Below are 19,751 nucleotides of genomic sequence, written 5' to 3'. Positions count from 1 at the left end.
TTAATGCGCATGCGCAATGTTCGCACTGCGACTGCGCCAAGTAAATTTGCTATGCAGTTAGGAATATTACTCACGGTTTTTTCATCGTTCTGGTGATCGTATTGTGATTGACAGGAAGTGGGTGTTTCTGGGCGGAAACAGACCGTTTTAGGGGCGTGTGGGAAAAATGCTACCGTTTCTGGGAAAAACGCGGTAATGGCTGGAGAAACGGAGGAGTGTCTGGGCGAACGCTGGGTGTGTTTGTGACGTCAAACCAGGAACGACAAGCACTGAACTGATCGCACTGGCAGAGTAAGTCTCGAGCTACTCAGAAACTGCACAGAGATGTCTTATCGCAATATTGCAAATCTTTCGTTCGCAATTTTAAGATGCTAAGATTCACTCCCAGTAGGCGGCGGCTTAGCGTGTGCAATGCTGCTAAAAGCAGCTTGCGAGCGAACAACTCGGAATGAGGGCCATGGGGGGTAATTCTGAGTTGATCGCAGCAGGATTTTTGTTAGCAGTTGGGCAAAACCATGTGCACTGCATTTACGAACAGATGATTTTTTATATAAATTTTAAAATGTTAGTAAATGTGTGTTTTTTTTTCAACCTGGAAGCCCAACATCGATTAAGGCGCCCATAATTTTATTGCGATTGACATAAACACTTCTTTAAGCTAGCTTATCACTAAAATAACGACACACTAAAATAACGACACGGACACGGTTAGCTGTAGTTAAAGGCCAGACGATATTTATTGATCGCTGACCTGTTCTTTAAACTATAATTGTAATTGAATTGATTTTATATTGGAGGATGGCAAAAGGACCAGTCACTACCAGACACCAGCTCCGGTCCGTTGGATGAAATCCAACCACCAAGGAGGGGAGTACACCAAACCCCGCCTCCTACCTGCATAACCCGCATTGTGCAGGCCTCACCCCTCTTTTCTCTGGCAAACGTTCGGTTCCCGCAGGGGAACGTCTAAATGTCCAACCGCAAGAGAAGGACACACCTGCCGTCCTTCCAAAGAGGGTGCCCCACAATGACCACTTATGCCCATCTGACCGCTGGTTGGTAGCGACTTCCCGCCAGTCTGGCTGTCAATAGCCCACCGAGAAAAACAAGATGTAGAAAATTAAAAAGAACATAAAATTATGGTCAGGGCGGGCGGGAGGGCATTCCAAAATGGCAAGAGGAAGCTGAGTCATATGACCATGGCTTATATATTATTCCAAGACCAACCCCTACCCTCTTGATGGACAGCCCTATAATCCTATAGGAAAAATACCCAAGAACACACTGATCTGCCTAGCAACTGCTTAGTCACCAACAACCAATCACAAAAAATAGGACTCTTATATTGCTTCAGGCTTATGCAGCCTTCAGCTTATTTAAGGCGCCCATAATTTTATTGCGATTGACATAAACACTTCTTTAAGCTAGCTTATCACTAAAATAACGACACACTAAAATAACGACACGGACACGGTTAGCTGTAGTTAAAGGCCAGACGATATTTATTGATCGCTGACCTGTTCTTTAAACTATAATTGTAATTGAATTGATTTTATATTGGAGGATGGCAAAAGGACCAGTCGCTACCAGACACCAGCTCCGGTCCGTTGGATGAAATCCAACCACCAAGGAGGGGAGTACACCAAACCCCGCCTCCTACCTGCATAACCCGCATTGTGCAGGCCTCACCCCTCTTTTCTCTGGCAAACGTTCGGTTCCCGCAGGGGAACGTCTAAATGTCCAACCGCAAGAGAAGGACACACCTGCCGTCCTTCTAAAGAGGGTGCCCCACAATGACCACTTATGCCCATCTGACCGCTGGTTGGTAGCGACTTCCCGCCACAGAGGTTTAACAAACCGCCCCGCCATCCAAACCAATAGAAACCAGGAAAGGAGAAAGCTAACTAAAAGGACCAGAACCCCAGGTAAGACAAAACCTGCAAAATTTCAGCCGGAGAAGACGAAACGCCTTCCCCCCTTGCCAAAACTGCGGCTGACGCAGTACCAGCAGAGGATGCCTGACCACCTAAAAGCCGTAACCCAAAACATCAGCTGTCCTATGCGCCAAGTAATGCCCTGCCGCCCAAAATGTAAGAGTGGCCAAACCAGCCATTCCCATTCAACCTTTGACGGCTGCAAAAGAAAAACACCCTGAAATCATCAATGACCGACATCACATAGAAAACCAAGTGACAGATAGCAGAACTAACCCAAGTGAAGGAGAAAACTCAAAAAACCTCCCGTGGACCTGTGTTGAGCCAATTGTAATTAGGCCCCCTCGGAGGAAAATTTAAAAATTCACTTCACACCCTCGATTCCTGAACGCTACTTGTTCAAAAACCGACGGGTAAACAAGTTTTTGGGTTAGCACAACAGGCACAACTAAACATTATCCACATGCAGAAGGCTTATAGTAAGCCTCCCTCCACGGAGCACCTCCTGAATAGCTGCCGTGGAGGACCCTGTGGCTGCCGCACGGTAGCCACCCCCATCCGCAAGGAATAGGACCCAAAAGTATACCTCCAACGGACCACGTCCTGCAACGCTGCCATGGAGGAACCTGTGGCTTCCGCATGGTAGCCACCCCCATCCCTATGGAATAGGACCTAAGAAGTATATCCCCAATGAAACACCCCTTGAATAGCTCCCGAGGGGGACCCTATGTCTGCCGCACGGCAGTCACCCCCCCTCCACAAGGAATGGATCTAAAAAACAAATATACCTCCAGCAGACCCCTGAATAGCTGCCGCGGTGGACCCCATGGCTGCCGCATGGTCGCCACCCCCATCCGCAAGGAATAGGCCTAAGAAGTACACCCCCAACGCCCCAGATCCTGGACCGCTGCCGCGGGAGACCCTGTGACTGCCGCCTAGCAGCCACCCCAATCCAACGGAACAGGACCTATAAGGAGTAAACCTCCAACTCCCTAGTTCCTGAACAACCGCCGGGGAGGACCCTGTGGTTGCCGCCTGGCAGACTCCCCCCTCTGCAAGGAACAGGACCTAAAAAGTATACCTCCAAACATCCCAACACTGGAACCGCTGCCGAGGGGGACCCCGCGGCCGCCGCATAGCAGCCACCCCAATCGGCCAGGAAATAGGACCTGCGACAAGCATCCCCCCAGCGACCCTGCTCCTGAAACCACTGTCGTGGAGAACCCTGTGGCTGCGCATGGTCCGCCTCCCCAGCTCGCCGGGGATAGGACCTAATATAAGCACACCCCCAAAAGCTCTGCTCCTCAACAGTTGCCGAGGATGACCCTGAGGCTGCCGCAAGGTAGCCACCCCAAACCGCAAGGAATAGGATCTAAGAAGTATACCCCCAATGGCTCAGCTCCTGAATAGCTGCTGTGGAGGCCCCTGTGGCTGCCAAACTGCAGCCTCCCCCATCCGTAAGGAATAGGACCCAAGCAGTATACCGCCAACGGGCCAGCACCTGAACAGCAGCCCAAAACACCGCAGCAACCCTGTACCTTAGTGAGATAACCAGCGAGCGCCTGTATCAGCAACTGGTCGCCCCTTCGGAGGCCCATCCATACTCCTGCGCCAGGCGCAGCGGGCCGACACTCACAACCTCCTGGGCCTCCAAGGACACCCAGCGACCCCCAGCTGCTTGATCCGATGTGGATCACACCATCCTGCCGCGCAACCGACCACCCTGCAACCCGCGTTACAGATAAAGGTCCCGGCATTCCGAAACTGCCTGCTGCTCGCCACCCTTCGCTCACCCGCAAAACCAGAATGAAGCCAAAGCAAAGGCTAATCTAAACCGGGGCCGCCTCCCACACCAACTTGGCGACAGGAGGCAGCACACCCAGCACTCTGCCAAAATTTGCCACGTAACAGGCCTACGTGTGTCCACAGGCGCGGGGCGCACCCTAGCCCCCACCCCAAAGTGCTAACGACAGACCAGGAGGGGTCCACCAGCCTGCGCAGTCTAGAACGGAAGGAAATGCCCGCAAAGGCAGGATACCTGGCCGCCTAGGCCCTCCCTCCCAAATAACGCTCGAACAGGAAAACCAGCAAACCGTCTACCAGGGACACACCCGCTGTATTCAACCTACTGAAAAAACACCGGGACGTAGCAGACGCCAAAAACGAGGAAAGAGCCAACGCATGACCAGTCCGAGTAGCCAACCCACCCGGACAATCCACCCGCCAGAAGACGGGCATGAGGAAACCTTATGACGCTACCCCGGAACACACTCGCGGCACTCATCAAACTGCAAAGAGACAAAGCATCCACCAAACCAATCCGACTCCGGAGCGGGATGGCAAAAAATGCACCGCCAGCAGCCACGCAGCTGTCGCAACAGCCGCAAAGCCTAGGGGGACCGTAGGGGACCAGGAGGAGGAGACCACAACCACCTCCCCGTAAAAAAAAACTATAGGAATGAAGACCAATTCCACCCAAACATCTCTGATCCCACGGGAAGGGAAACCGCGGTATGCTACCTGGTCGACCCCGCGGGGGCCCGTAGTATCCTTGAAACCTATGCCACCCATGAGGATAAACCTGCTCGCCAACGGGGAGGAGCTAACAACCGCACCCACTTAAACCGACTTCACGTCGACCCCAGCCGTCGTTAATAAAAACCCCAACAGAGTCGGTACCTTGTCAGCGGGGAGGCGACAGCAACCCGCATTTGTGCCCAGCGCCAACCCCTGAAACCTCAGGCAACCGGTAAGGCCCTAGCCGTATACAGGGGCAACGGGATATTCCAGGATCCTGACAAAAACCTGGCAACCTACTGCAGGATACCTGCAAACCAAAATGCCTCCCAGACCCATGAAGAGAAAATAGTCCCTGTAGCGAGAAACCCCGAAAGGGCCGGATCCGGACCGTGTGCCTCAACTCAAGAAAGTGCAGAATTCCTCCAAAAAAGGCACATGAGCCAGAAAAAATTCGGGGGCACCAACCTGTCAGCATAACAGGCCCCTATCCGAGGCCCGAAAAATTAGAGGTGATAGGGACGCAGGGGAAGCAGCGCAAACACTACCCAACGTATAAGTTACCAAAATTGAGGTACCCGGCCCATATTCCTGGAACAAAAACGCAGAGTCGCTGAAAGACTAATCTCACCCCGCGCGAGGTATCGGAAATAGACCTGTCAGCATAGCGTGCAAAGAAAAAACCCCTCGAGGATACGACAAATGTAGGCTAAGGCGGCCCCCGCCCGGGGTCCCTGGCCATAACCCCCCAGGGAAGAAGCACAAGCCGGGAAGAGATGAAAAAACAAAAACGTCATAGGGCTCGCACGAGCCCTAAGCCGGGTCGGCGACCACCCTCCGCCGGACCTGATGCAGGAAAGCGTGCGCGGACCTCCAAACACCCGTTCCCGGCTGGGGCACCGTCATTATACGGGAGACAGGCCTAGCAAATTCGCAGGAGTGACGAACACGGGAGTGGACCTATGGTGTACTAGCCCCTGCCATAAGCGACACCCCCCTTTTCTACCAAGGAGCGCAAAAAACAGCAACGCCAAACTGCAAGGCACCTGCGGTCTGGGACCCCACTGGGCGGTCCGGCCCGCCGCGCGACCCCCAAACATAAACCCAAGAAATTGACGTCACACCCCCGAACCCGATGGACTTCACGTCATAATCACCCCGAGAAAATCGTAACCACAACTGAAAATTATGGAAAGCCGTCTACCCAATCTCCCCCCACCGTCCGCTTTCTCCGCGAACCGAAGGGGCGGGGAAAACGGTAACCGCCGACGCCTTGCCTTTCCGAGAAGCCTAACGCCACGTGCAGCGCCATGAGCCTAGCCAACTAACGCGGGCGCCCAGGATAACCAGAGTAAAACGCTACAAGAAAGTACAAGAACTGCAAAGTAATAATAAACAACAGCATGCTCACCGTGTCTGGATGACGTGGCATATCATCAGCCGGCTCCAACGCCACCGACCCGGTCATTGCATCATCCACTGTCGTTGCAGCCGCATCCCTACTTTGTCACCGATCCCTCCACGATGAATCCACAGACTCCCTGGACTCGCAGGCACCTGTGCGGACAAAACAGAGGGGACAACAAGCGCCGGCAGCGCCCGCGCATAAAGACAGCAAACAGGAGGCATAAGCAGGGGCAAAGTAACGCTGCGACCCATGGACAGTGGGCTGAGGAGGGGGGAAAACACCTAGATGGGAGGAAGGAACACCCGGCAGGAGGGGAAGCCCGGCTAACGGGATGACCAATGGTGTAGCCCGGTAGCCAGGAGGCCAAAAACCGTGCACGTGGGTACGCGGCCACTGAGGATTAACGAACTATGATCCGTAAAGGCCGGGGGGAGGAGGGGTGGCTGACCCGAGGCCCCTTGAAGCAACCCCCGGGTAAATGCTCCGGACCCGGAACCGCCGCACATGGCGCAAATTGTGAAAGGGGCAACAGGCAGGCCCGTGAACCGTGTCACATGGTGGGAGGGGGAAACGAACCACGCAGCCCCAGGGAGCAGGGGCCCCCAGGTGGGACCGCAGCAGGTGACCCCGACACGAAGTCGCCAACACCCCGCGGGCCCGGGAGGAAAAAACGTGGACACCCGTCCACCAAACCCAGAGCGTCTGGCCCCCCTTACCCGCCCTCGGCCATCATAGCATGCCCCCCCCCCCCCCCGCATAGGGGAGCTGTAAACCCCAACCCATGCACCGTCCACCATGAGGGCAGGGAGCGGCTGCTTCCCACGCGCCGCTCCAGCCCGCACAAGCCAATGCCCGTCACCCCCCCGCATACAACCCAGAGCCGCCAGGCCCACGTGGGCGCCGGAGCCGCCGGCGGTGAGGGGAAAGCGACGCGCCCGGAAAGGGGACCCCGCAGCATCGCGGGCGCTGGGAAAACCACCCCCGCCCGTACCACACCCGCAGCCGCAGGGGCGCCCGTCCTCCACTAGACCGGCACGACTGAGGAGAGGCGCGGACCGCAGCATAGCAAACCCCCAGGGACCCGCCGTCCAGAGCGGGATCCAGGGGCAGGGGAGACCCCAGCCAGGAGCGCGGCCAAACCAAACATCCTCGACCGCTGCAGTAGGGGTACCGTGTCCCTCGCACGGACGAGCAGCAGGGGGAGAAGCGTGGCCGCAGCGGTCCGATACAGCCGCGCTCCGTGAGGCGCAGCAGGCCATGGACGCTTTCAGGCTGAAGCTAAGGGATGCCGGACGCTGCAGCCGTGACGGAGGAATCGGCCACCATCAGCGATAAAAGGGAGCAGTCCGGCGGGCGGCGCAGGCAGGGCGCCAGCAGCAGGGACCAACCGAACCCGAGGCCAGCGATAATCCGCTGAGGTAAGCGGGCCCGCGGCCTCGGCTAGGTGGCGGGGGGGAGCAGATCTACGTGGGCGGGATGTAACCTAACGCTGGGAATAATCTAAAGCACAGCCCGGGATGGGGGGAGAGCAGGAAAAAAGGGGAGGGGGGAATAGCAAGTGCAATACAACTACAGTGGGAATAAACAAGTACCAATAAAATACCAACAGTGTGCAGAAAGTAATACATACAGCAACCCAGACTTAACACACACCTGCACCTCAGTACATTCCAAAATGGCAAGAGGAAGCTGAGTCATATGACCATGGCTTATATATTATTCCAAGACCAACCCCTACCCTCTTGATGGACAGCCCTATAATCCTATAGAAAAAATACCCAAGAACACACTGATCTGCCTAGCAACTGCTTAGTCACCAACAACCAATCACAAAAAATAGGACTCTTATATTGCTTCAGGCATATGCAGCCTTCAGCTTATTTAAGATCGATCTTAAATAGACCCCTGGGTTTTAAGGATAACCATGGTTGAGTCCAATGGTTAATTCACATTGACCGAAGTTCTAATTAAGTCACCTGTGCTCAAGCATGATATCCTTAAAATCTGGATTGCAATGACAGCATTTGGGAACTATGCCTAAGGGTTTAATTTTTACATTTATCCACTGACAATAAATCTACCTACAATATCCCTGTAACTGTTATGATTACAGTATTTCACTAAATAATTGAATTTGCTGAACCTTCTGTAAAAAGAAATATTAAGATGCTGTAATTCCCAGATGCAGCAAATTTGTTAGCTAGTGGGCAAAACCATGTGCACTGCAGGGATGGGGGGGGGGGGCAGATATAACATTTGCAGAGAGATTTAGGTGGGTTATATTGTTTGTGTGCAGGGTAAATACTGGCTGTTTTGTTTTTACACTGCAATTTAGATTTCAGTTTGAACACACCGCACCAAAATCTAACTCTCTCTGCACATATTATACACCCCCCCCCTGCAGTGTACATGGTTTTAGCTAATAAATTTGCTGCTGTGATCAGATCTGAGTTAAGCCCTATGTATTTGGCACTGGCAAAGGGTTAGAGGCCTTGCTGTAGAGCTCACACCTTTCTTATCATGCATTGTAATATTTCCTATGTCCTGATGTTGTGCTCTCTGCTCCATCCAAGTAAACAGCGATGTAGCGTGGCTATCAAAGAGCGTGAAGATTGCAGATTTCCTGGGATTAATGCTAAAGAATGCTATTATAGAGGCTGCTGCTTTAATTCAAGTGTCACTGGGGTTAAATGGTGTTTTTACCTTAAAAACACAGGTAGAGTATACAGTACAGTGGTAGAGTGGGAGCATGTAGTGCTATTGATTACAGATTTGATGGAGCTTAAACATGGATAAGGTCCATATCTATAAGAGTTTATCTTGTGTATCCTTTATTCTTAGTCATGGTCAGATAAGATTAGAAAATACCATTTAAGTGGAAATTTCCTGTTAGCTGTTTTAGCTAAATTGCACCAGTTAAAAAAAAAAAAAAAAACTAAGCTGCTGTAATTCCTGGATGTTTCCTTACTGCATCAACAGGAAGTGACAAGAAACAATGTAATGTGGAACCGTACAGAAGAAGGAATTGCGGCTACCCCACAATAAGTGCAGCGGAATGTAAGAAGAGGAATTGTTGCTTTGACTGCAGCATTCCCAGGGTTAACTGGTGTTTCTTCAAGTCACAAGGTATGGAGCTGCTGTATAGTTACTCGCAAGTCAGTAGTTGTATGATGCTCACACCTGTTAAGCTGGATACACACAGAATGCCCTACACAGGGGGTGAAATGAGCGCCCCCCACCCCCCGTACGCTCAGTACACATCACGCTGTGCTGAGCGGGGGGAGAGATGTGTGCTGAGCAGTTCGCTCAGCACACATCTCTCCCCAAAATCGGGCCGTGAATACGGACCTTTAAACTGGATCCACACTTAGATTATCTGTCCAATTTTTTTTTTCTAGTTGAAACAAAATTATGCTAATATGTGGCAGCAAATGACAATTGACCATTTGCTCACAAACACTGGAAAACATCCAAAAATGGTCATTTAGATAAATTGGTTAAATCCATTTCATTTAGCTAATTTATCCAAACTACCTTTATTGTATCTTTGTGGGTGAATGATGTGTGGGTCAGTGTTGAGGGTGGTGGAGGAGATGGGTAATAGGCACAGCAGGGTGTGGACAGTCAAATAGTGTGCTTAGAGGTTCAGAGTCATTGTATGAGACTCTGGCAACAGTGACTTGATGAGTCTGGTGTTCATAGGGTGGGACGCACTAACCTTTTTATGCTATTGAAATAGTTCTCCTCCTGACCGACGCAGTTCCTTGCTCCGAGGTTGGTGTATTGTCCTGTTGCAGCGCCTCTCCACTGTGGTCACAGTGAGCTGTGTGGTGTTGCTGGCGCATGCCAATCTCCCCCCAACCTCCCTCTGGCATTTCAGACCTACGTACGCATGATGGGATCTTGTATGATATGCGCGTGTGCTGTAGAGATGAAAGTGGCGGTGAGGAGGCAGATCGTGAGATGGGGAAACTTTGTGGACTGTTAGCGAAGGGGAGCACTGGGCAATCTGAGTTGCAAAGAGGGCAGCAGAAGAGGTTATTGCATGTGCACTGGTGACAGGTCCATCCTTGGTGGCTAGCCTCAGTGGTAAAGGGGTACATGAGCTAGTGTCCCTTGGTCAGCCATGTACCATGGCCACCTCCCTACCTCCTATATATTCTCCCTAATCTGTCACTTTGTTACGGTCTGCTGCTGGCACTGGTGTATCGTCCTGCAGATGCCGTCTCCGCCCATTGCTGTGACTTCCCCCAGAGTTAGCCACACAGAGTGACAGATCTGGGAAAATATATAGGAGATCATTACTTTCACTTGCAGCCTACCTTATTTTTTGCAGCCTAGCATGCTCCTGACCCCTTCTCTCACTAATACTTTTACAACATTCATGAACTCATCTTAAGGTTTCTTTATTACTCAGTCACACTGTCTTGGATCCAAACCATTTCCTGTGGCATTGCAGTCAAACAATTGAGCTATTTACCCTTGCATAGAAAGGTATAATCTAAGCTAGAGAATTCTATTTGGAGCTCACCTTGTACTTTGTGAAGAAATAATCAGCATTGTGGCTGAGCAGATATATGGAGTGTGTGGCTGCACACTGCATTGATCTGCTGAGTTGCAATGCTAATAGATAACCGGATTTCTATTCCAATCAGCCAGTGTTGGAGAGATGGTCTGCCAGATTACATAATGCATACCAGAGCCATAACTAGACTTCTTAGTGCCCTGTGACAGAGAATTATATGCCCCCCCCCCCCCCACTATTTTTGCAATATGGACAAAAGGCGCATGCCTCGTGGGGAAGGGGCATAACAAGATTGGTCTCAGAGAAAGCACATGAGATATGAAGATATATCTAGTATACTTGACACTCAATGGTTTGTGGTATTGCCGGGGGGCCCTCCTTAAATGCATATACAGTCACACATGGCTTGCTTGTGCAAATGGCATATCACCAGTTCCAAGGTAATACTTTATACAGCTGGTTGAGATCCTGGTCGGTGGATATGGATTCCAAGAAAACCCTGGAGGTGCTTCCTTTCAAGGGAGACACTCTCTTTGGAGAAGACCTCAATAAGATTGTAGCTGATCTGGCTACTGCTAAAACAACTTGCCTACCTAGTATGACTCCTACCACGCAGAAGGCTAAAAGTACTTTTCCTTGGCCCTTTTTTGTCAATTACCATTTTAATAATAGGGTAAAGAAAATTAAGTGGATTTTTGAAAGAAAACAATACTGTCAATATACTATTAAAACAAATTAAAATGGTAAAAGTTATTGTACTGTAAGTAAAAATAAAAGAGCCAACATATCAATCCCAGTTTTGGATTACTTTAATTAACAAAAAATCTTGCCCTGGATTAACAAAATCCTTTCCTCATACTGTCAGTCTCCTCTGGGCACAGTTTCTCTAACTGTGGCATAGAGGCGCATAGAGGGAGGAGCCAGTGCACACCCAGAACTAAAGTCTTTCTTAAAGTGCCCATGTCTCCTGTGGAGCCCGTCTATCCCCATGGTCCTTTCGGAGTCCCCAACACCCTCTACGGACTACGAGAAAAAGATTTACCGGTAGGTTTAAAATCTTATTTTCTACTTTATTCTTTTCTATCCTAGTTTATTACGACCAACTCTCATCCAAGGAGTTTGATATTCTACTACCTGCATGCAATTTAAATTGCTTAAATTGTTTATATGGTTGATTTGTCCTTCACAACCCATAATCTGCAACTTGGATGTACTTGTGTCATTGAAAATCTTATAATAAAAATGTTTATATATTGAAAAAAAAAGTTATAAGACATATGCATTCAATATTTGAAGAAACAAAATAAAATAAAGCTATGTATTGGGTTTCACTAACAAGCACATTGGAAGACTTGACTACTGTTAAAAGACATGCATTACATGGTATAGAGCCACAAACCACAATGTAGTAAAATAAAAACAAACTTACATGTGCTAGAGCTAGGGAGGGTCGCTGCTCGGGCAGCCCCCTGTCAAGTGAAGGAGATCCAACTGAGGCAGCACAAGGGAACTCTCGAAAGAAGAACAAGGCTAGAGGAAAATCTGAGACAAAGAAATCTGACTTTTACCAGAGCTGTCCAGAGGAAAGCACAAACACAGCCCCCCACTACCACAAATAATGCAGTCGAGTTTCCCACATTTGTGGAAATCACAGGGGTCAGCATACCCAGAATGCAATGAATGAACCTCACCCTGGGAGAACAATCTTCATGACCATGGTATCTCTTATGCAAAATAAGTATGATTTGGGATAGGGCTGGGGAGGGCCGCTGCTCAGGCACATCTCTGTCAAGTAAAGGAGATTCAACTGAGGCAGCACAAGGGAACTCTCATCTGGGGACAACAACTGCAGGGAGAACACATATTTTCAGATGAACATGGGAGGGCAGAAGGCTACCTAATACTGAAGCACCCCCAAACAACAAACAAAATGCAACAACTAGTGCAAGCATTCCTGGGGGAAGGCCTGCAGCAGATGGATTTGCATATGGTGATGTCATCCAAGCAGTGGGTCAAAGTTGGCTTCAACCCTCGTCTGCATATGAAAAGAGAAAAGGGGCGTGCAGGGCATGGCAGCCTTTTGCGGCGCTTGGATGACCCCTAGCTCGCATTAAACACCTCCACCCTCCTTCGGTGTGGGGCTCATGTTGGCTATGCCCCAGCCCCTGAAGCATTCAAGCTGATTTCTTGCAGCAGCTGGGCACTGTAACAGCTCCAGAGCTGCTCTGTAAGGCAAATAAAAGGGTGTGGGACCTGCAGCACTACCTGTAGTTCGCATTGTGCGTTGGAAGGCAAAAAGTAAGCAGACGGGAGAAGTCAGGATAGTGCGCAAGGGCATAGAAGGGAGGGGCTCAAGAAAAGAGAAGTGGAAACAGACAGCAAACTAGGCTGGAGAGAGACCTGAGACAAAGAGATCTGAATTATACGAGAGCCGACCAGGGGAACACAAATTATGCAGTCAAGTTTCCCACATTTGGGGAAATCGCAGGAGCAGCACACCCAGAGTGCAATGGGTGAGCCTTGCCCTGGGAGAAGCACCTTCATGATCATAGTATCTCACCTGGCAGGTAAGTAGGAGTTGGGCTAGAGCTGGGGAGGGTCGCTGCTCGGGCACCCCCTTCTCAAGTGAAGGAGATCCAACTGAGGCAGCACAAGGAAACTCTCGAAAGAAGAACAAGGCTAGAGGAAGATCTGAGACAAAGAAATCTGACTTTTACCAGAGCTGACCAGAGGAAAGCACAAACACAGTCACTCACTACCACAAATAATGCAGTCAAGTTTCCCACATTTGGGGAAATCACAGGGGTCAGCATACCCAGAATGCAATGAATGAACCTCACCCTGGGAGAACAATCTTCATGACCATGGTATCTCCTATGCAAAATAAGTATGATTTGGGATAGGGCTGGGGAGGGCCGCTGCTCAGGCACATCTCTGTCAAGTAAAGGAGATTCAACTGAGGCAGCACAAGGGAACTCTCATCTGGGGACAACAACTGCAGGGAGAACACATATTTTCAGATGAACATGGGAGGGCAGAAGGCTGCCTAATACTGAAGCACCCCCAAACAACAAACCAAATGCAACAACTAGTACAAGCATTCCTGGGGGAAGGTCTGCAGAAGACGGATTTGCATACGGTGATGTCATCCAAGCAGTGGGCCAAAGTTGGCTGGAACCCTCATCTGCATATGAAAAGAGAAAAGGGGTATGCAGGGCATGGCGGCCTTTTGCGGCGCTTGGATGACCCCTAGTTCGCATTAAATACCCCCACCCTCCTTCTGTGTGGGGCTCATGTTGGCCATGCCCCAGCCCCTGAAGCATTCAAGCTGATTTCTTGCAGCAGCTGGGCACTGTAACAGCTCCAGAGCTGCTCTGTAAGGCAAGTAAAAGGGTGTGGGCCCTGCAGCACTACCTGTAGTTTGCATTGTGCATTGTAAGGCACAAAGTAAACAGACGGGAGGAGAAGTCAGGATAGTGCACAAGGGTATAGAAGGGAGGGGCTCAAGAAAAAAGAAGTGGAAACAGACAGTAAACTAGGCTGGAGAGAGACCTGAGACAAAGAGATCTGAATTATATGAGAGCCGACCAGGGGAAACACAAATTTCGCAGTCAAGTTTCCCACATTTGGGGAAATCACAGGGGCAGCACACCCAGAGTGCAATGGGTGATCCTTGCCCAGGGAGAAGCAACTTCATGATCATAGTATCTCACCTGGCAGGTAAGTAGGAGTTGGGCTAGAGCTGGGGAGGGTCGCTGCTCGGGCACCCCCCTGTCAAGTGAAGGAGATCCAACTGAGGCAGCACAAGGGAACTCTCGAAAGAAGAACAAGGCTAGAGGAAAATCTGAGACAAAGAAATCTGACTTTTACCAGAGCTGACCAGAGGAAAGCACTACCACAAATAATGCAGTCGAGTTTCCCACATTTAGGGAAATCACAGGGGTCAGCATACCCAGAATGCAATGAATGAACCTCACCCTGAGAGAACAATCTTCATGACCATGGTATCGCCTATGCACAATAAGTATGATTTGGGATAGGGCTGGGGAGGGCCGCTGCTCAGGCACATCTCTGTCAAGTAAAGGAGATTCAACTGAGGCAGCACAAGGGAACTCTCATCTGGGGACAACAACTGCAGGGAGAACACATATTTTCAGATGAACATGGGAGGGCAGAAGGCTGCTTAATACTGAAGCACCCCCAAACAACAAACCAAATGCAACAACTAGTGCAAGCATTCCTGGGGGAAGGCCTGCAGCAGATGGATTTGCATATGGTGATGTCATCCAAGCAGTGGGTCAAAGTTGGCTTCAACCCTCGTCTGCATATGAAAAGAAAAAAGGGATGTGCAGGGCATGGCGGCCTTTTGCGGCGCTTGGATGACCCCTAATTCGCATTAAACATCTCCACCCTCCTTCGGTATGGGGCTCATGTTGGCTATGCCCCAGCCCCTGAAGCATTCAAGCTGATTTCTTGCAGCAGCTGGGCACTGTAACAGCTCCAGAGCTGCTCTGTAAAGCATGTAAAAGGGTGTGGGCCCTGCAGCACTACCTGTAGTTTGCATTGTGCGTTGGAAGGCACAAAGTAAGCAGACGGGAGAGGTCAGAATAGAGCGCAAGGGCATAGAAGGGAGCGGCTCAAGAAAAGAGAAGTGGAAACAGACAGCAAACTAGGCTGGAGAGAGACCTGAGACAAAGAGATCTGAATTATACGAGAGCCGACCAGGGGAAACACAAATTATGCAGTCAAGTTTCCCACATTTGGGGAAATCACAGGGGCAGCACACCCAGAGTGCAATGGGTGAGCCTTGCCCTGGGAGAAGCACCTACATGATCATAGTATCTCACCTGGCAGGTAAGTAGGAGTTGGGCTAGAGCTGGGGAGGGTCGCAGCTCGGGCACCCCCCTGTCAAGTGAAGGAGATCCAACTGAGGCAGCACAAGGGAACTCTCGAAAGAAGAACAAGGCTAGAGGAAGATCTGAGACAAAGAAATCTGACTTTTACCAGAGCTGACCAGAGGAAAGCACAAACACAGTCCCCCACTACCACAAATAATGCAGTCAAGTTTCCCACATTTGGGGAAATCACAGGGGTCAGCATACCCAGAATGCAATGAATGAACCTCAACCTGGGAGAACAATCTTCATGACCATGGTATCTCCTATGCAAAATAAGTATGATTTGGGATAGAGCTGGGGAGGGCCGCTGCTCAGGCACATCTCTGTCAAGTAAAGGAGATTCAACTGAGGCAGCACAAGGGAACTCTCATCTGGGGACAACAACTGCAGGGAGAACACATATTTTCAGATGAACATGGGAGGGCAGAAGGCTGCCTAATACTGAAGCACCCCCAAACAACAAACCAAATGCAACAACTAGTGCAAGCATTCCTGGGGGAAGGCCTGCAGCAGATGGATTTGCATATGGTGATGTCATCCAAGCAGTGGGCCAAAGTTGGCTGGAACCCTCATCTGCATATGAAAAGAGAAAAGGGGTATGCAGGGAATGGCGGCCTTTTGCGGCGCTTGGATGACCCTTAGTTCGCATTAAACACCCCCACCCTCCTTCGGTGTGGGGCTCATGTTGGCAATGCCCCAGCCCCTGAAGCATTCAAGCTGATTTCTTGCAGCAGCTTGGCAGTGTAACAGCTCCAGAGCTGCTCTGTAATGCAAGTAAAAGTTTGTGGGCCCTGCAGCACTACCTGTAGTTTGCATTGTGCATTGGAAGGCACAAAGTAAGCAGACAGGAGGAGAAATCAGGATAGTGCACAAGGGTATAGAAGGGAGGGGCTCAAAAAAAAAGAAGTGGAAACAGACTGCAAACTAGGCTGGAGAGAGACCTGAGACAAAGAGATCTGAATTATATGAAAGCGACCAGTGGAAACACAAATTATGCAGTCAAGTTTCCCACATTTGGGGAAATCACAGGGGCAGCACACCCAGAGTGCAATGGGTGAGCCTTGCCCTGGGAGAAGCACCTTCATGATCATAGTATCTCACCTGGCAGGTAAGTAGGAGTTGGGCTAGAGCTGGGGAGGGTCGCTGCTTGGGCACCCCCCTGTCAAGTGAAGGAGATCCAACTGAGGCAGCACAAGGGAACTCTCGAAAGAAGAACAAGGCTAGAGGAAGATCTGAGACAAAGAAATCTGACTTTTACCAGAGCTGACCAGAGGAAAGCACAAACACAGTCCCCCACTACCACAAATAATGCAGTCAAGTTTCCCACATTTGGGGAAATCACAGGGGTCAGCATACCCAGAATGCAATGAATGAACCTCACCCTGGGAGAACAATCTTCATGACCATGGTATCTCCTATGCAAAATAAGTATGATTTGGGATAGGGCTGGGGAGGGCCGCTGCTCAGGCACATCTCTGTCAAGTTAAGAAGATTCAACTGAGGCAGCACAAGGGAACTCTCATCTGGGGACAACAACTGCAGGGAGAACACATATTTTCAGATGAACATGGGAGGGCAGAAGGCTGCCTAATACTGAAGCACCCCCAAACAACAAACCAAATGCAACAACTAGTGCAAGCATTCCTGGGGGAAGGCCTGCAGCAGATGGATTTGCATATGGTGATGTCATCCAAGCAGTGGGTCAAAGTTGGCTTCAACCCTCGTCTGCATATGAAAAGAGAAAAGGGGCGTGCAGGGCATGGCGGCCTTTTGCGGCGCTTGGATGACCCCTAGTTCGCATTAAACACCTCCACCCTCCTTCGGTGTGGGGCTCATGTTGGCTATGCCCCAGCCCCTGAAGCATTCAAGCTGATTTCTTGCAGAAGCTGGGCACTGTAACAGCTCCAGAGCTGCTCTGTATGGCAAGTAAAAGGGTGTGGGCCCTGCAGCACTACCTGTAGTTCGCATTGTGCGTTGGAAGGCACAAAGTAAGCAGATGGGAGAAGTCAGGATAGTGCGCAAGGGCATAGAAGGGAGCGGCTCAAGAAAAGAGAAGTGGAAACAGACAGCAAACTAGGCTGGAGAGCTCTTCTGTCTATATTTTGCAAACCTGCTCTTGTCCTCTCCAGCTGCTCCATGTAGATTTGACGTCTGGAAAGGTGCATAACCCACTGACAAGCAGGCACACTCCTGCATGAGTTTTCTCTCTCACTAGCTGGATGATACACAATCATTTGCATGTGCTCCACCTCTGACACACCACCCACCCAACCACCCAGTGACCAGAGCCACCCACAAGCCAACTGGCTCCGTGATTTAATTTGCACAGTGTAGTCATCCAGGCAGCATGTCCTTCTCAATGGAAGGATCTCTGGTTCCATGGAATCTTCCACATTGGAATGCTGCGGAATAAAAAGGATTTAAATATTCAGCTTGCTAGCATTCAATGTACCTGCGGCTTGGCTTTAGCACATGGGTCTTCATCCTGTGGCCCTCCAGCTGCTGTGAAACTACACATCCCAGCATGCCCTGCCACAGTTTTGCTATTAAGGTATGCTAAAACTGAGGCAGGGCATGCTGGGATGTGTAGTTCCACAGCAGCTGGAGGGTCGCAGGTTGAAGACCCATGTTCTAGCATGCCTGTTCTATGATGCATGTACCGTGATGTCACAATCAGCTTGGAATGGGGTGTCTAGCAGGCATTTTCTGACAGCCACTTGAGGGAGACACACATCAGGAGATGCAGCATATCGGAGGTCTTCGATGCCTTTCCAGCAAATGCACACCACCTGCTGCTGGTCTGGACACAAAACAATGCCCACAATCGAAGTCCCAAAATGCCCAACTACAGGATTCATGTAAGTAGTGAATTTAGGAATGAATTTAGAAGTAGGAAATTAAGTTAGTTCACAAGTACATTCAAATTCAGATCTAAAGTCTAGGTAGGCCTCACGTCCTGGCAGCCCCCAGCACTTAAAAATGCCTTGATTAGAGGTAGAGAATTAAATGTAGATAAAAAGTAGACACAAAATAAGACTCCACAGAGCAGTTATCAGGTGTCTTTATCAATTGTTGCATTTAAAAAATCAAGCAATTAGGGAACACAATGTTGCAACAATGTAACCCTATTTGCAAAATAGTACTAAATAAGTTTGTCGATGTAAGACATTTGCAAAGGCGCATCCAAAACACGCTGGAAAATGCAACTGAATCTGTTTTTGGAGGCTAGAATAGGAAATGTGCATCGGTCCTACAAGTACTGAAAGCTCTTCTACCATCTCCCTTTGTACATTCAAATTCAGATCTAAAGTCTAGGTAGGCCTCACGTCCTGGCAGCCCCCAGCATTTAAAAATGCCTTGATTAGAGGTAGAGAATTAAATGTAGATAAGAAGTAGACACAAAATAAGACTCCACAGAGCAGTTATCAGGTGTCTTTATCAATTGTTGCATTTAAAAAATCAAGCAATTAGGGAACACAATGTTGCAACAATGTAACCCTATTTGCAAAATAGTACTAAATAAGTTTGTCGATGTAAGACATTTGCAAAGGCGCATCCAAAACACGCTGGAAAATGCAACTGAATCTGTTTTTGGAGGCTAGAATAGGAAATGAGCATTGGTCCTACAAGTACTGAAAGCTCTTCTCCCATCTCCCTTTTCTGAAAAGCCATTTAATATATGGTTCCCAGATAGGGGACATATCAGATATTGCCTTTCAAAAGCAGCAAATATCATACCACTTCTATTGCCATCAAAGATAAACATTGATTGTTTTCAGATATTGGATTGAAAAAGCAGTCTTTATTGACATAAAGAAGCAAAAAAACATACATAAACATTACACACATAAGTACCGTGTTGCAGCACAGCCAAAACACAATACAAATGCTGTCGGTATAGTACAGTTCAAGAACTACAGCACAGGCCAGCCTACACTATAAATCATGAACTGCACTATACATTTAAACAATACAATAATACAACAGTTAATAAGGCTATGGGTGTGGAGTGTAAGAGGGTGAAGGAATCACAAGCCCGAAGCTTTATTGAAAGACAGACACATATAAAGGGAGGATTAATAAATACAAAGATATCCTTTACTATAGAATGTAGTCCAATCCGGTCTTTCAACTCTTCCACAACTGAAAAACGGATAGTGTTCCCAAGCCTTCCATTCTGGAATATCTTCAGTCTCTCGCCAATGAAGAAAACAATCCCTCCAGAAGACTCTTCAACCACGATACAAGATCACAGCCAAAAGGGCGAGAAGCAACTACACTTGCGTTTAACCAAAATGGCTAAAACTTAGTGAAGGAAAGTGCAGTGCACCAAAACATAAGCTGACACAATCATGGAGAATGCGCCAGCATATATGCTCTTCTATCTATATTTTGCAAACCTGCTCTTGTCCCCTCCAGCTGCTCCATGTAGATTTGACGCCTGGCAAGGTGCATAACCCACTGACAAG

The 19,751-nt window shown here is 49.3% G+C and overlaps 7 non-coding genes and 2 pseudogenes across 7 annotated transcripts; all 9 read right to left on the bottom strand.

The window, feature by feature from the left end:
* Nucleotides 1-11,962: 11,962 nt before the first annotated feature.
* Nucleotides 11,963-12,126, bottom strand: LOC134951655 (U1 spliceosomal RNA). The gene has a single exon (XR_010184355.1). It is a non-coding gene; the product is annotated as a U1 spliceosomal RNA (small nuclear RNA).
* Nucleotides 12,127-12,798: 672 nt separating this feature from the next.
* On the bottom strand, nt 12,799-12,959 carry LOC134952116 (U1 spliceosomal RNA). Its single transcript, XR_010184721.1, has one exon. It is a non-coding gene; the product is annotated as a U1 spliceosomal RNA (small nuclear RNA).
* Nucleotides 12,960-13,111: 152 nt separating this feature from the next.
* LOC134951390 (U1 spliceosomal RNA) lies at nt 13,112-13,275 on the bottom strand. Its single transcript, XR_010184139.1, has one exon. It is a non-coding gene; the product is annotated as a U1 spliceosomal RNA (small nuclear RNA).
* A 695-nt stretch (nt 13,276-13,970) lies between these two features.
* LOC134953407 (U1 spliceosomal RNA) lies at nt 13,971-14,112 on the bottom strand (annotated as a pseudogene).
* Nucleotides 14,113-14,257: 145 nt separating this feature from the next.
* LOC134953167 (U1 spliceosomal RNA) lies at nt 14,258-14,412 on the bottom strand (annotated as a pseudogene).
* A 671-nt stretch (nt 14,413-15,083) lies between these two features.
* Nucleotides 15,084-15,246, bottom strand: LOC134952546 (U1 spliceosomal RNA). The gene has a single exon (XR_010185046.1). It is a non-coding gene; the product is annotated as a U1 spliceosomal RNA (small nuclear RNA).
* Nucleotides 15,247-15,398: 152 nt separating this feature from the next.
* LOC134951100 (U1 spliceosomal RNA) lies at nt 15,399-15,562 on the bottom strand. Its single transcript, XR_010183901.1, has one exon. It is a non-coding gene; the product is annotated as a U1 spliceosomal RNA (small nuclear RNA).
* Nucleotides 15,563-16,236: 674 nt separating this feature from the next.
* On the bottom strand, nt 16,237-16,398 carry LOC134952390 (U1 spliceosomal RNA). Its single transcript, XR_010184926.1, has one exon. It is a non-coding gene; the product is annotated as a U1 spliceosomal RNA (small nuclear RNA).
* A 152-nt stretch (nt 16,399-16,550) lies between these two features.
* Nucleotides 16,551-16,714, bottom strand: LOC134950546 (U1 spliceosomal RNA). Its single transcript, XR_010183446.1, has one exon. It is a non-coding gene; the product is annotated as a U1 spliceosomal RNA (small nuclear RNA).
* Between the last annotated feature and the right edge of the window lie 3,037 nt (nt 16,715-19,751).

This window comes from Pseudophryne corroboree, chromosome 8 (genome assembly GCF_028390025.1).
Source record: "Pseudophryne corroboree isolate aPseCor3 chromosome 8, aPseCor3.hap2, whole genome shotgun sequence".
NCBI classification, from domain to species: Eukaryota; Metazoa; Chordata; class Amphibia; order Anura; family Myobatrachidae; genus Pseudophryne; species Pseudophryne corroboree.
This window is presented reverse-complemented; position numbering and strand designations above follow the sequence as displayed.